The sequence below is a fragment of the Canis aureus genome, chromosome 14 (assembly GCF_053574225.1).
Source record: "Canis aureus isolate CA01 chromosome 14, VMU_Caureus_v.1.0, whole genome shotgun sequence".
NCBI lineage: Eukaryota > Metazoa > Chordata > Mammalia > Carnivora > Canidae > Canis > Canis aureus.
In genome coordinates this window covers 51881158-51896664 of record NC_135624.1, presented here as the reverse complement: position 1 = coordinate 51896664, position 15507 = coordinate 51881158, and the positions used below count along the sequence as shown (strand labels likewise).

The 15507-nt window shown below is 38.0% G+C and overlaps 1 protein-coding gene across 22 annotated transcripts in view; it reads right to left on the bottom strand.

Moving 5' to 3' along the window:
- Positions 1-15507, bottom strand: part of CRACD (capping protein inhibiting regulator of actin dynamics) — a 279581-nt gene that overhangs the window by 111258 nt on the left and 152816 nt on the right. Inside the window, exon 1 of one of the 22 annotated variants that reach the window (XM_077848100.1) lies at positions 3610-3816. The exons of the other annotated variants lie outside the window; for them this stretch is intronic. The gene's annotated coding sequence lies outside the window, so the exon portion shown is untranslated. Of the gene's footprint in view, positions 1-3609; positions 3817-15507 lie in introns of those variants that run through there. 22 annotated transcript variants of the gene reach the window in all.

Genomic DNA, 15507 nt, shown 5'->3' with positions numbered 1-15507 from the left:
CAGAGGTGTCAGCGGAGAGGGGATGGGGATATGGGTGAAGGGGATTAAAAGGTAACTTCCAGTTATAAAACGAATAAGCTATGGGGACATAATGTACAGCATTGTGACTATAGTTAATACTGTATTATGGAGAGCCTGGGTGGCTCAGCTGGTTTAGTGTCTGCCTTCAGTTCGGGTCATGATCCCCGGGTCTTGGGACTGATCCCTGCATTGGGCTCCCTGCTCAGCAGGGAGTCTGCTTCTCCCTCTCCCTCTGCCCCTGTGAGCACATGCGTGCTTGCTTGCTTTTTTTCTCTCTCTCTCATGCACATGTGGTCTAAAAATAAAATCTTTAAAAAAAAATTAATAATACTGTGGTTGCATATTTGAAAGTTGCTAAGAGAGATCTTAAAAGTTTTTATCACAAGAAAATAATCTGTAACTATATATGGTGCAAATGTTAGACTTATTATAGTAATCATTTTCCAACATATACAAATATGGAATCATCCTGTACACCTGAAACTAATATAATGTTAGATGTCAATTAAACCTCAATTAAACAAAAAACTTTCAGTGTCTCTCTCTTACCTACTGGATCAAGTTCAACTCCCTAGCATGGCACAACATTCAACATCTTTCATAGTCTACCTTTAACCTACCCCTTTTCCAAGGGTTTGCCTTGTAACTTTTCCCTACAAATCCTAAACCCCAAACACACTGGATTACTGATTGGATTCTGAATAAATCACTTTTTTCTCTGTCCATGGTAATCTCCCTGCCTCTAACTCGTGTCTTCTCTTCTCCAGCTAAGACCCAGCTAACATGCTCCAACTTTAGGATGGCTGCCCTTACTTCCCCCAAGCAGAACTTGCAGGGACCATGCTCCCCTAGCAGAACTAATTTCCCCCTTCCATCAGGCTCACAGAGTCCTTTGTTCAAATAAGATAGTGCATGTCACAGCTGGCCACTACTATTATTTGGTCTAGCCAGTACTTAATAAGTGAATTATCATGCCTTACAGCCACCCCAACTCCTTCTCCAATGATCCTAAATTCAAAGAATGGGATTCCAAAAGAGAATCAAAAGCCAGGCTTGTAAAAAAAAAAATTACTAGTTCACTGAAATGAATTTATTGTCTTGTCTTCAATCCAGATGGTTCTTGAAATCAACATCCTGTATTACTCACACAACACATTGAGAGCGGCAGTGAAGCTTGTGCCCTTCGTCCAACAGGCTCCAGCAGGCTATGTGACTCCTTCAAATAGGAACAACTTTCCCCTAGGCATATACCAACTAAAACTCCACTGTCTAGTTTCTTAGGGAGGAGAGTGAAGCTGAAGAGCTTGTTAATGGAGAATCAAGAGTCATAAGGACAGATACCAGAAATCACACACACTCCTAATTAGATCCCTGTGCTAATCTCCCAGAAAGCAAGGGAAACCTTCAATTTTACTACTTTTTTCCTTGCATGTATAGGATATTTGACCTGATGAGCAAGTATATGGCTATAGAAATACTGCTGAGCATTGATAAAGAAAGGGCGTGGGTGCTAATCAAAGTGCTGGAGTGGAGGTGGCCCTCCAGACAAGTGGCTGTAGGCCCCACCCACAGGTAGGTGTCTGAGCGCTTTTACTCCTTTTTTCTTTTACTCAAATGTAATCTTTTGGTCTCCTTTCCCATATTTCTTACAACCAAACTGCCCTAATTTTACTTCCCTCTTCTTCCTTTTTACTTACCTGCAGTGTTATCATACTGCAAGCTTCAGTGCACCTAAAAGTCATTTATGTTTTCACAGGTTATGCTCAATCTCTGACCCAACACCATTTAAAATTTCACCAAACACAACATTTAAGCACTGACCTAAATCATTACTAAGAACCTCTTCTTACCCTGTGGCAACCCTGGGATCACATGACTGAGCTGGAAGGTATGTGAGAGACAGAGAGATGAACTTATTTGTCCAAGATCATTGTAGTTACCTGCAGAACCTTGATCAGAGTCTTGTTTTCCTAATATTCAGTTCACTGTTATTTCTATCATATCGAACTATCTCCATTCCTTTCATTTTTTTCCCCTTACTCTTAGATACAGTTTTCAAATTTCTGTTTCCTAACAGACTATGGGCAAGCCCACCAGAATCCTCAAACAAAGGAATTTTCTGGTACCAGGAGCACTGTATTGAATTATTAAAACTCCCTTTGCAACAGGAGTCAAAGAGGTAGAGGCAGGGTGGGCAGAGAGCTGGACTTGGGGGGAGCTATTCATCTTCAGTTAGATGAATTCATCCTTAGTTCATCTAGTTCTGAAGTGACCTGGTATTATATCTCTTTCATAACATGAGTAAGTTGCATTCAGGGCAGTGAAGGTCATAAGGCAGACTAGGCTCCACTACAACTACTTGCCAAGTATCAAGAAAGATGGCAGATTTCATTGCTCTGTGTTATAGCCCAAAGTAAGTGAAAGGAACAGTTATCAGTATAAGATAAATATTTCCAGTGAGAATCTTCCTGCAATCATCCAAAAGCCTTTTGGGGAACAAATTATTTGTAGCCACAATAAGAAGAAAATTCCTGCATATTCAAGTAGACATCTGTTATGAATCAAACTTTGTCCCTCCCAGAATACTTTGGAGTCCTAACCCCCAGGACTTCAGAATGTGAACTTATTCAGAGACAGGGTCTTTACAGAATCATCACATTAAAATGAGGTCATTAGGGTGGGCCCTAATCCATGTCCTTATAAAAAGGGGAAATCTGGAGAGAGGCAGATAGAGAGGGAAGATAATCTGAAAACACAGAGAGAATATTGTACTAGCCGGAGAACACCTGAGGCTACCAGAACCTTCGATTCTGGGGAGAGAAATGAAGCAGATTCTCTTTCAGAGCTTTCTGAAGGATTCAATCCTGCCAACACCTTGATTTGGACTTCTAGTCTCCAGAACTATGAAGAAATGAATTTCTGGTTCTTGATTTGTTTTCACACTTTCTGTTGTGTAAACCACTAGTACATGGTACTCTCTTATGGCAGCCCTAACAAACTAAAACAACAACTGATGACCAAAGGGATTCTAATAACCCCCAGCCAATGCTGGCAGGAATCAACTTCAGGTTAACACAGGGACTACCTCTTAATGCTAACAGAAGGTATATAGCTTAGCTCACCACAGAAAACAAATCCAAGAGTTTTTTCACTTCAGAATAATTTACATATTTATGCAAAGGCCAATTTTAAATGATGCTCCTCTAAATACCACACTGACACTTTTTCCAAACTAGGGGAGAGTGGCCGCAAGCATGTGTGCATGCCCGCCCCCCCTCCCCCACACACATACACATGCATGCACACACACACAGAGTGTATCCCTCTATTTGGCTTTGAATAGATCAGAAGTTCCCACAGTTGCTGGGACTACGATTGCAACAATTCCTGTCAATTTAAGCAGATGAGATTGAACAGCTGCATCTTCAATACACATCATTGTCTTAAAAAGATGCTCAGAATGAATTACAATTACAGAGCTGTCAAAAAGGGTTATAATAATAGCATTTATTCACCACATTTACAAGGCCAGACATACACAAAAGGAAATAAGAGCTAAAAGAAAAAACCCCACTCCACATTACTTACCTCAGCAGGAAATTTGGTTGAGGCGAGAAAAGAAGATGAGTTATCATGCAAAGAGCATAGCAACAACAATGCCCTATGTTTCCAGAGGGTCCTCCATCCCAGAAGTCAGAGGCGCTCTAAGTCATCATCTGGTAGAGACTCATCTCTCTTTTACAATTGGAAAAAGGAGGGCCAGCAAGGTTGCCATGACTCACCCACAGTTACAGACAAGAAAGGGAGGAGCTGGGACCTGAACCAAGAACAAGGGTGACTCCCGCCAGTGGCCTGAACAAGGAAAGCAAAATCAGGACAGCCAGATCTGGCCCCTTGTTTTGCTCTCATCTAGACGAGACTATTAATTTATCCAGCAATTATTTATCATGCAGTTCTTGGAGAAGCTTGAATATTGTCCTTCACTTCTGCCAGAAAAACACAGGTGAAAGAGGGGAAGAAAATCCTCAACTGCCATTTATGCTAGTCAATTCTGTTACTAATCAATAATGCATTCCGAACTACCGGAAGAATGGTACAATTCACTTAGTCACCTTCAACCTCAGTGTCCGAAAGATAAATTGAGGATAGTAATGCTTGTGCAGTGAGAAAACTCCTTGAATACAAAAAAGAAACCCTGCTAACTAGATCATCATGCAATCCAGCAATCAACAAATATCTACTGTGTTCCCTCTTTGTGTACAATGTGCTAGAAACTGTCAGGGACACAGAGGGGTGTCACATTTAGACTTGTTTCTTAAGAGCTAAGTCTGGTTAAAGAGATAAGATACAAAGAGAGAATGCAAAACAAGGCAGTACATATACTGTATTTTAAACACCTAATTTAGGCATATAAACAAGTTCAGAGCAAGGAGAAAATTAATTGACTCTTACCAATCTATTTTTCACCCTTTCTTCCCTGAATATGATCATATAACGGCAGCTTTCTGGGCACTCTAAGGTTTACCTGTGTGTTCTAAAAATTTATTTCAATTGGTCATTCAATTCAATCTTCCTTTCCACTAGTAAGTGGTATTTCCACTATACATAAAGTCCCAGCCCATTCCCCCATTTTACACCCTTGCTTGCTGGCAGTGGAATGAATCACTGGGGAAAAAAATAACACATATCTAACAGTGCCACATATGATGAACTCTATGATGTTATAGGAGCTGTTCTCTGGATTAAGACTAAAGCTAACACATGATATTATTCTCCTATCCTGTGCGCTAAGGGTAGGTATCACTTATTGATCATGTCATTATTTTTCTGCTCAGCACAAATACAGCTCTACAATCTTTTTTAACATAGTACCACTGGAAACCACTAGTAAATAATCAAAATTGACTTGTGATAACTGAAGCTATTTGCAATTAAAGTCAAATTTTTATGTCTAACTGCTTAATAAGCTAATTATGTCATATAAGAACTGCTCTGGGTTGAAAATGTGATGAGCAGAGAGCATGATTCAAAGACAAATGTGACAGTGAGGGACAGCTACATCCCAGTATCCATTCTCCAGTTCCTTAATAAAATGTTAAGCTCCATTTTTAGTGGGATACCTGGCTATCTGCTAAAAAGTCTACAGCTAAGTTCTGGGTAATGGGATACAGTGAACTTCCAGGATGTGTGCCTAAATGGGTGGAGAACGCACATGAGGGTTGGCCAAGGAACAAGAAAGAACTTAGGTCCCAGACATCTTTATGCAAAGAGTCACCATATTGTGCTGAGGTGTCTACCCCTAGGTTGTTACAAGAGATAGAAATAAATTTCTATTGTATTTGAGTTACTGTTATTTTGGTACTGCTCTTTGTGGTCAAGCTTATATAACCTGACTGGTAAAATAAGCACCTATTAATTCATGCTAACCTAGTGAACCAATTCTTTTATCAGGAACAAAGCAATATGGAAGGGTAAAAGGAAGTTTTGCTTTCAAATAAAAATCAAAGACAATTTTCCTCCAATCTGCTTTAAATATTTCCAGGGGTAAGAATCTCATATGCCAATAAATTTTGCATTTATGGAGAGAAAGGGTGAGCAAGCACACATCTATCTTTGCATATAAATCTGATCATATGGAATATTTCATATGGAAGTTCCTACAATACTGAGCCACAGGAATACTGAACTCTGTTTCAAAACCATAGGCCCTCTTTGCCATCAGAAATGGCAAACAAATCTGAAACAAATCTGAGGATCTACACTAGTAAATAAATAAAGTATGTTTTTCTATAATGAGTACTGAACTTATTTTAACTTCCAGCTCTTTTCCTAACATGTGCACAGACATGCACACACACACACACACACCTGAACACTCAAACACATCCATGCTTATACTCCACACAGAGAAATGCATACAAACAAAACATTTACACAGGTAATAAAGAGTTTAAAAAAGAAATGGGAGCTTAGTCATTGGTTCTGGATGATTTAGGCTCTTATAAAGTACATTGCCATAGTCTCTGACCCACTTTAAACCATTCCTTGGTACTACTGCAGTCTGGATACCAAGGTAAGACAGTTGTATAGCAACTCAGCATGGCCCTTCTGTTACCCTACTGTAATTTCATGGTAAGAACAAATGCAAAATTTTCAAAGGTGAATAAGAACAGATTCCATCTCCCATAACTCTTGGTATGTGCATTATTTATTTCTGGTGGGTATGGGAAAGGAAGAGAATCTAATTTCCTAATTTTTAATGTCAGCACCCATTTTAAAAAACCTTCTTAGGACCTGACCTTATTTACCTCAATCCTCACCTTTTCCTGGCTTATTCCCAGGCAAAGGTAGCCAATAATCACAAGACTATAAGGATTACAATGACTCACTTTTCTCTTGGTATATTTCATTGAAATTTTTCCTTGTTTAAACATGTTTCATCTCACTTAAGAAGTGAGACCTAAAACCTCACCAATTTAGAATGATGGAAGAAGAGTCTAATGGATGTTTGCCTACTACTAAAACATCTCATTCAGTGAAGCTGGGGAGATGGACTGCCCTATCCCAATAATAAACCATTTAAATCATAAGAAAAGGAATTTTAAATATATAAAAGCAAAAACAACCCAAAAAAGGGCCAAGAGCTACAGCCTAAAGTGTAAACCAGAGAAGCTTAGGTACTCAAGGACCCCAAATCAAGGGATTTCGATTATTGTATCAAGAAGAAAGGACAAGGGCGCCTGGGTGGTGCAGTAGGTTGAACATCTGACTCTTGGTTTTGGCTCAGGTCATGATCTCAGGGTTGTGGGACTGAGCCCCGCATTGGACTCTGCTCAGCATGGAGTCTGCTTGAGACGTGCTCTCCCTCTGCCCTTCCACCCCATGCATACTCTCTCAAATAAATAAATTTTTAAAAAGCAAAAGAAAGGACACTCTAGCTTATCTATCTTGCCACTGCATCAAAGGACCAGCCAGGCTGTCCCCCAGGCAAGGTGACTGTAGGATGATGCAGGATACCCCCTGCATGAGGATGTTCAGCCAAGTATGCTAGAAGTGAATGAACCCCAGCTTGCCTACCACTCATTAAGTGCCAGGCCAGGTGCTCTGGCATAGAGCTGTGTCTGCCGGAAGGAGGGCAGCTTTTTTGAATATGCACAAGGTTTTGAATCATGGGCCGATGGGGTTGCATCTGCCCAGAGAGGAAACTGTAGGATAGTAGATTATGCCATTTCAGCATATGCCTCTTTAGTATATGGATTATTTTGAGCTGAAGGCAATTGAGCAGAAGATACAAGAAAAGCTCTCTGCCCTGCCTTTATTTGCCTAGACCGAGGACATACATTTAACATACATTTACAAAGGTATCATCCTATCCTCCCCCTCTCTACCAAGAAGGACAAAAGTTAAGGACTGGAGACAATTTAGATCCTTATCAGCCTGGAGATGGCACCAGAAGAATCTATCTAGCTTTTATCTTTCATTAGTTTCTCCATATATTTTGCCTTCCCACAATTTGTCACCCCTGGAAATTCAAAGCCCCTTTCCTTTGCCTTGTCAGATCTCTAAATATTTATTGTCCCCTTACTAAGATGGTATATAAGATCAAATTCTAACCATCCCTTGAAGTTATTATCATCTCTGGGTACTCCCATTCTAAGTGTGATGCACACATTAAAAAACGTCTTTTCAGGGGCGCCTAAGTGGCTCAGTTGGTTAAATGTTACTCTTGATTTCAGCTCAAAGAGCAGTTTTGTTTCAAGAATTAGAAGGTCTATAGCCCTGTATGGAATTAAGTACCAGATGATCTCAAAAAGAGAAGAAGAATTGGGGATACTATCTATGCACACTCTTTCAGTAATAGGGTACCCCTGGGTTAGGAGGTAAGTGTTGTGGGCATATAACCTGTATGGTCCCAAAGACCCCAGTGCTTGTTCTAATGTTTTGCTTGTGCCGTTTTAAAATTCTTAGTTTTTGAACAAGTGGCCCCACATTTTCATTTTGTACAGGACCCCACAAATTAAGTAGCTATTCCTTAAGATAAAGGTGGCATAGTAAAGCTGAGGATTTGGAAACCACTCAATGCTGCAGCCTCTGGGAACACAGTTTACTATGCAATTCTGGACTTGGGGGTGAAGAGACAAAGGGACTTCAAGAAGCTACTGACTAGGCCCACCTGTAATCCATGGACCAGTAATGACAGTGCACCTAGGGCCTACTGCCACTGCCAGGTGAGAATACACTTCTTTTAAATAAAAGGGAGATTATAAAATTTTCATTTTTTTCCACATATATCATTGCACATCTACAATGGGCAGCATACACACACACCTATGAACCTTGTTCTTTTTAATGGCTGTCTGAACCATGATTTATTTAGTCAATTTTCCTATTGCTGAGCATAGTTTCTTGCTACTGCAAATATGGCTTCAATGAAAATTTCTGCACATGTATTTTTATATATAATGCTATTACTTCTGTAAATTTTTTTTTAAGTAGGCTCCATGGCCAATATGGAGCACAAAGTGGGGTTCAAACTCATAACCCTGACATCAAGACTTGAGCTGAGACCAACAGACACTTAACCGACTAAGCCACCCAGGCACCCCTACTTCTGCAAAATTCTTAAGAGTGTTATTCTCCAATTAAAAAGGACATTTCAGGGCAGCCCGGTGGCAGAGGTTTAGCGCCACCTTCAGCCTAGGGCGTGATCCTGGAGACCCGGGATCGATTCCCACGTTGGGCTCTCTGCATGGAGCCTGCTTCTCCCTCTGCCTGTGTCTCTGCCTCTCTCTCTCTGTTTCTGTGTCTCTCATGAATAAATAAATAAAATCTTAAAAAAAAAAGAGGACATTTTAAATCTTAATAAACCCTATCAAATTAGCCTCTTAAAAGATTGATCAATTATACTCTCACAGCATATGAGTATCCCATTTCTCACATCCTTTAATGCATATAACATTACCAATGTTTTTTAAATGTTCTTAACCTGATTCTAAAAGAAGTGTTTTCATTCACATCCCAGAACATCTTTTCATATAATTTTTGGCCACTTGTGAAACTTCTGTAAATGTGTTCATATCCATGCCTACGTTTCTCTATCTTTCTCTTGTTGTTCACTTTTATATACTCATTGCTCAGTACCCCCACTGATGCTAGCTCAGTCACTTCTTCACAATGCCCAGTGCTGAGGCTGCCCTTAGACTGAGGGGACAGCAGCATCCAAGAAGACACTAGCCTCATTAGTTAATTTATCTTTTATTCTCACATCCTAGCACGAAAGAATAAAAGATGTCTACCAGCTACTAATGACCAAAAGTATAAAGCTTTAATAGTGCTCCGGAATGTTCAAATACCAAGAGATGGCTTAGTGGAAAGCAACACACCACAGCATACACAGCCATGAAGTTATTTTCTTTGTTGGAATAATTTCATGTGTACACACAGCAGTAAGAATCACAGCACACTTCATCACACTGTGAGCAGCCTTAAAGAGACAGAGCCATCTACTCTCACCAGAAAAATTTTAAATAACTGTACAGAATAGTCATCATCCTTTGTAAAAATATCTGGATGTTTAAAAAAAAGAATAAAATTTACAAAAAATGAGAAATGTTTTGGTTAGAATGGTGAGTTTGGGAGTTATTTTTTTCTTAAATTTTCTAAATGGTATTTTAATTCTATCATTTAAGAATAAGTTTTAATTCTGAAATTAGGGTGGTTGTGGCTGCACAACTCCATGAATATACTAAAACAGAACTGTATACCTTAAAAAGCTAAATGTGATGATATATGTATTATTATTTCTCAATAAAGTCGTGATCTTCATAAAAGTAAAATTTTGAAGTTAAAATACTGCATTGTAGGGGCAGACAATATATGGGAACTCTGTGCTTGTTTAATTTTGCTATAAAACTAAAACTGCTCTAAAAAATAAAGTATATTTTAAGAAAATACTATGATGCAGTCTTTGTTAATTTTCCACTAATTTTGTTAAAAATTCTGGAAGGCAGTAGAATATATAAAAGCTACAGCATGGACAAATCTCTTTGCAACCCCTTGTTCTTGGCAATAATATTTGATAAGCAGTTGAATGTGGCTTCTTAAAGTACCAATGAAATTTGTGTCAGCATATTCAAAAACTTCTGGGTGACTTTGATCCTAAGGCAACTTATTGAGCCTGTGTAGAGTGATCTATGCTCCCACTATGCATAGTAGAATTAATAATATTAATATTGAGAGAGACAGTATGGTAGAGATATTCATTCTTTTTCTTTCTATTCTGGCTCAGCTTCTGGAGTCCCAGCTGATGATTAATGAAAATTTCTTTGTGTTGAACTGTTTCATATAAAAAAAAAATAAGTTCTAGGGATCCCGGGGTGGTGCAGCGGTTTAGCGCCTGCCTTTGGCCCAGGGCGCGATCCTGGAGACCCGGGATCGAATCCCACGTCGGGCTCCCGGTGCATGGAGCCTGCTTCTCCCTCTGCCTATGTCTCTGCCTCTCTCTCTCTCTCTCTCTGTGTGACTATCATAAATAAATAAAAAAGATTATAAAAAAATAAGTTCTAGGTTAATTAAAAAGCCACCAGGAATAAATTGATTCCATTTATCACCAGTGTACTATAATGGACAAGAGCTGTCTGGGGGCTAGGTATTCTTTTAGAACTTTCTATATGAAGGCTGAGCCAAAAAGAGAGAACTTAACAAATACTACATCTAAAGTGCTAAACAAGAAGCCATAGTAATCATCAAGGTACAAGTGGAACTGTTCTATTATGAATTTGGTAAAAATAGATTTCTGAGTGTTTTTTAATGTTTCTTTTTTTTTTTTAATTTTATTTATTTATGATAGTCACAGAGAGAGAGAGAGAGGCAGAGATATAGGCAGAGGGAGAAGCAGGCTCCATGCACCGGGAGCCCATCGTGGGATTCGATCCCGGGTCTCCAGGATCGCGCCCTGGGCCAAAGGCAGGCGCCAAACTGTTGAACCACCCAGGGATCCCGTTTTTTTAATGTTTCTGTTCTTCAAAATGATATATAAAATAAGATCCATTTTTATGCCCAAATAATGAATGGAAATAAAAGAATATTTCTGTGTATGGCAGTCTAGAGTATGGAAAAAGCCACTACCCCCAACTTAGGATCTTACAAGTTTAAATTAACTCCAAGTATTGTAAAATCTGCTCTTGGAAGCTCAGATAGGAGAATGCCTTTTACTGAAAGAAAACTTGAGAAATCCTTAGGGAGAAATCCTTGAATACTGGTTAGATTTCAAACTAAGGGCATTAGGAAATGTTAGGTTCTTTCTAGCCAAGCCTACCTCACACCTAAATCATAGTACTGCTAAAAACATGACACAAGATCTAAACAATATTTGTCACAAAATTTCACATTTCTTCCTTCAATTTGGTATGTTGATATAAGTTTTTTGGGGAGCTATATCTCATTCAAGTGGCTGCGTTTTCAGATCCTCTTCCTGTGACAGTGTAATTTAGGAGGAGGGTCTGTGACTAGAGACAATCTGAAGGATTTGTTTTGATTTCTATAGATCAAGCTGTGGGGACTGACCTCCCCAAACAGCTACTTTATTTTCAAAGAGGTAAAAAGGAGCCCAAGAAAATGCAAACAAATAATAACTCAGAAGCTGAAAAAGTACAAAGGAATCCACCTGATGAATGAAAAAGGAAAGTTTTGACTGAACTTAAGTGACCTATGGCTGCTGGGGTTTCACTAAATTTGAATCACTCATCTAATCACCACTCATCAAAACAAAAACTAGTAACCTAAGGTTAATACTTTGGTCTCACTTTAAAGTATATTATTTTCTCTATGCCTTTTATTTTCCCCTTCAATTGTAAGGGTACAAATCCTCTCTCTGGCCTTTTTTTTTTTTTTGAAGTCAGCATGGGGAAGAAACAAATTTTCTTATTCTATCCTATGGGCACTAAAAGGACATGGGTATGGCTCTAAGAAAAATGTTACTTGTGAAGTCACACAGAGCACAGTACCTGGCACAATATAGATAATAAACTCCCATTAAGTAGAAAATGAGAGCTCTGCTTTTGAAGGTTCTATCTACATCTTCACAGGTACAAAGCAGTTCAGCGCAGACCATTTTTTCCTGTTTCTGAATTAAATGCTACCTCCTACCCATCTAAAAGACAAATACCTTGCTGTATCCTAGGGGAGTAGGAATGAGATAGATCGTTATGCATCTGCTTCTTCCCTGATTAAATGCCAGAGCCAACTTCTAATGTCAAAGACCTACAATAACACAGATTTGTTCTGGTGCCTTTTCCTACCTACTATTTGAGGCTCATGGTCAATGGATAACACAATTTCTCATGATTCAAAGAAACAATAGCTTAAAATGAAACCTGGTGTACTTGGGGTTTGGATAAGAGATACTTGAGAAATCAACTTTATAATCACAGAACTATACAGATGAACCACACAGCAAAATAAAGCTGTGATTTCTAATTTGTCAAGGAAGCCACATAATCAAGAAAAAAAGAAAAACATTTTCCCACACCCCCCAAACATTCACCCTAAACAATAAGGAACTAGGAAGGCCTAATAGACTTCTTTGTAAGCCCCCTTAGGGATATAGTAAAAACCTTTATAACATGAGTCACAGAAAATTATTCTGGGCCCAGGCTCTCACACACTGATAAGTCATACTGGCCAGAGGGTCTGTGTTATTGAAGGGGGGGGGGGGGGGGGGGGGAGAAGAGAAGTTCAGTGCAGAGATAATGCAGAAAAAAAAAAAGAGAGAAAAAAAAAAAAAAAAAGAGATAATGCAGAATGTCTTCCAAAGCTCTCATTTATCTTAATTTTGATTTCTACTTTCCCAAAGAAGAAAGTTTGTAACATCCAAACAAGCTATTTTAAACCTATTTTTTAAAGGAGAGAAACTGCTCCAGATAAAATAAAACAAAACAAAAATACATAACCCTCAGGAAATCAACCAGCAAGGATGAATTAATAAACACAGATTCTTTTTATCTCCACCAAGAAAGGGTGGGGTAAATCCAATCATTGTTGGTTTCCATGTAAGTCATTTGAAGGAATTTTGGGGGAAAAAAACTGAAATGGGAGTTTAAAATCAAAATATTCTTATCACTAGTAGTAAAAATAGATGTATTTTGGGGCTTATTCGATGCAATATAAGACGATAATTCTTATTTATATGGTTTTACTGAAGGATGAGGTTAAGTAAATGCTATCCCTTTCAGTATCAACATTTTCAAAAATAAAAGCATTTTAAACAGAAATTTCTCTATGGTAAATTATACATGAACAGAACGTAAACTGTTTTTGGGGTCTCAGTGCCACTACTATAAGGCTCAGATGCAATAAAATGGTGTCTTAAGGGAAGTACTCAAGATGGTCTGTTCTTATCAGTGCCCTTCTGCCTTAAAACATTTTTGGCCCTATTTTAAAATAAGTATTCTGCTCCTATTATGTGTTTCATTGTTACTTCTTACTAGGTTGGTGAGTCTGATTCTCATAATTCCCTCTCCTTTGAAATGTATGCTTTTTGTGCCTGTGAAATAGGAGATTAAATAATCAAGCCGGATAGAATTATATGTGTCAAGAGAATCATTAGGTGTCAATCAAAAGCCTAAGAAGCTCCCCTAGGAGTTTAGAGGATGAATGGGATCTGTTTGAGCTGCCTTTGCTTTGCTGTGTCCCAGACAGTTGAGGTTATTGTACAAGTAATTTATGGTTAAATCCAAGTAATTTTGTACACTAAAAGCAACAAGGAAAAGATGGCTTTTGTCTCTTTAATTTGCCACTCAGAGTAACCACTCTGTACCATACCTGAAACAACAGCACCCAGAGCCTCATTAGGGACATTCTGTGTAAGTTTAATTTCCTCCATGGCCATGATTTTGTTAAATGTTACTGTAATAAAAAGTATAGCATGCAATCTGTGAGCACAAAGCTTATGAAATTGTAAAAAAAAAAAAAAAAAAAAAAAGTGCCCCACACTTGTATTATCAATTCTGCTCTGTGTCTTCCACTTCAGTGAAAGAAAACACATTACCTTCATCATACTGATGCATATAATTTGTAATAAAATGACATAGATGGAGGAAACAAACTGATACCTGTAATAAAACACTGAAATTATTATTGCATTTCACAGTCTATAAAAATTCACAGAATTACAGTCTCCATCAAACTTCTGACCCCTGCCAAGAGCGAGAAATTTACTGCACTCTTCATACCTGAAAAGGAAAGGTAGGATTAGTTCATGGATGTTTTCCCTTTCAGTGTTAATGGAGTCAGTGTTTACACTACATGAAATTACATAATTCCCAAACTATAAAGAAGAAAACACTATCTTGCCAAATTTACAACCCTCTCACATCTTAATCTCTTCTGCTTCAAAATGCCCTCTAATATCCAAAAATTTGTATTCTGTTATTATAGTCTAATTTCTTGTAATGTTTTTAAGCTAGGAGAATAATAGGTTTATAAAATGTAACAATAATCATGGTGATGTTTTCTTTTGTTCCCACATTATTTTCCAAGTAGCTCAACATATTTTGTAAATATTCACTCACAGAAGTTGTTCATTAGGAAAAAAATTATCCTGGACTGACAAACTAAGGCAAAAATAATTCTTGAAACATTTAAATTTATAAAAAGGTCAAGTTTTACCCTCCTGCTTTGCCAGGTATAATAAATTTCCATTTCAAATTGTATTCCTTTAGAAGAATTAAATTCCATGTGCTTTTCTAACTATGCCCATAGGTTCTTTTGGCATCCATGTTCCTAGCTGTCTTAATAATATAATACCTTTTATCTACCTTTCTTATATTTTTTCAAATACCAACGACATTTTAAAGTAGTAATTTCTCTGCATTTCTGTAAACTTTAAACTTATTTTTTCTTATTAATACTTTTTTAAGTACATTTCATGCCCAGCGTGGAGCCCAATGTAGGGCCTGAACTCACAATTCTGACATAGACTTCAGCCAAGATCAAGAGTCAGATGCTTAACCTACCAAGCCACGTAGGCACTGCTAAACTTTTTATCTTTGTAATTTGTACAGCTTTTATCTGTTTTCTTGCAACATTTTGCCATGAAGCATTTGTGTATCTTTTTCCTACATGTTTATAGCCATGTTTTGACTATGCTCCCCTCTATGCCCTGAAAATCCTATATCCTGGCACATGGCTCTATTAAGCAAGCTATATATCCTCCCTACTTCTGCATCATCATATTTGAAACTCAAAATAATACTTTTCTTGAGTTGTTTCTTTCCTAGGTCTTATTCTTTTAAAGGAATCACATCACTCATGAAAAATCTCAAGTAGAAACATGAAACTAAATAAACTGAATACTTTTCTTATACTTTTATCAACACTACAACAAAAGTCTCTTCCTTTAAAAATTCCTAAATTTATTACTCCCACCCCTTCTTAATCTATTGAATTTATTGCTATGACAATTAACACAATCTCAATATAAATGTC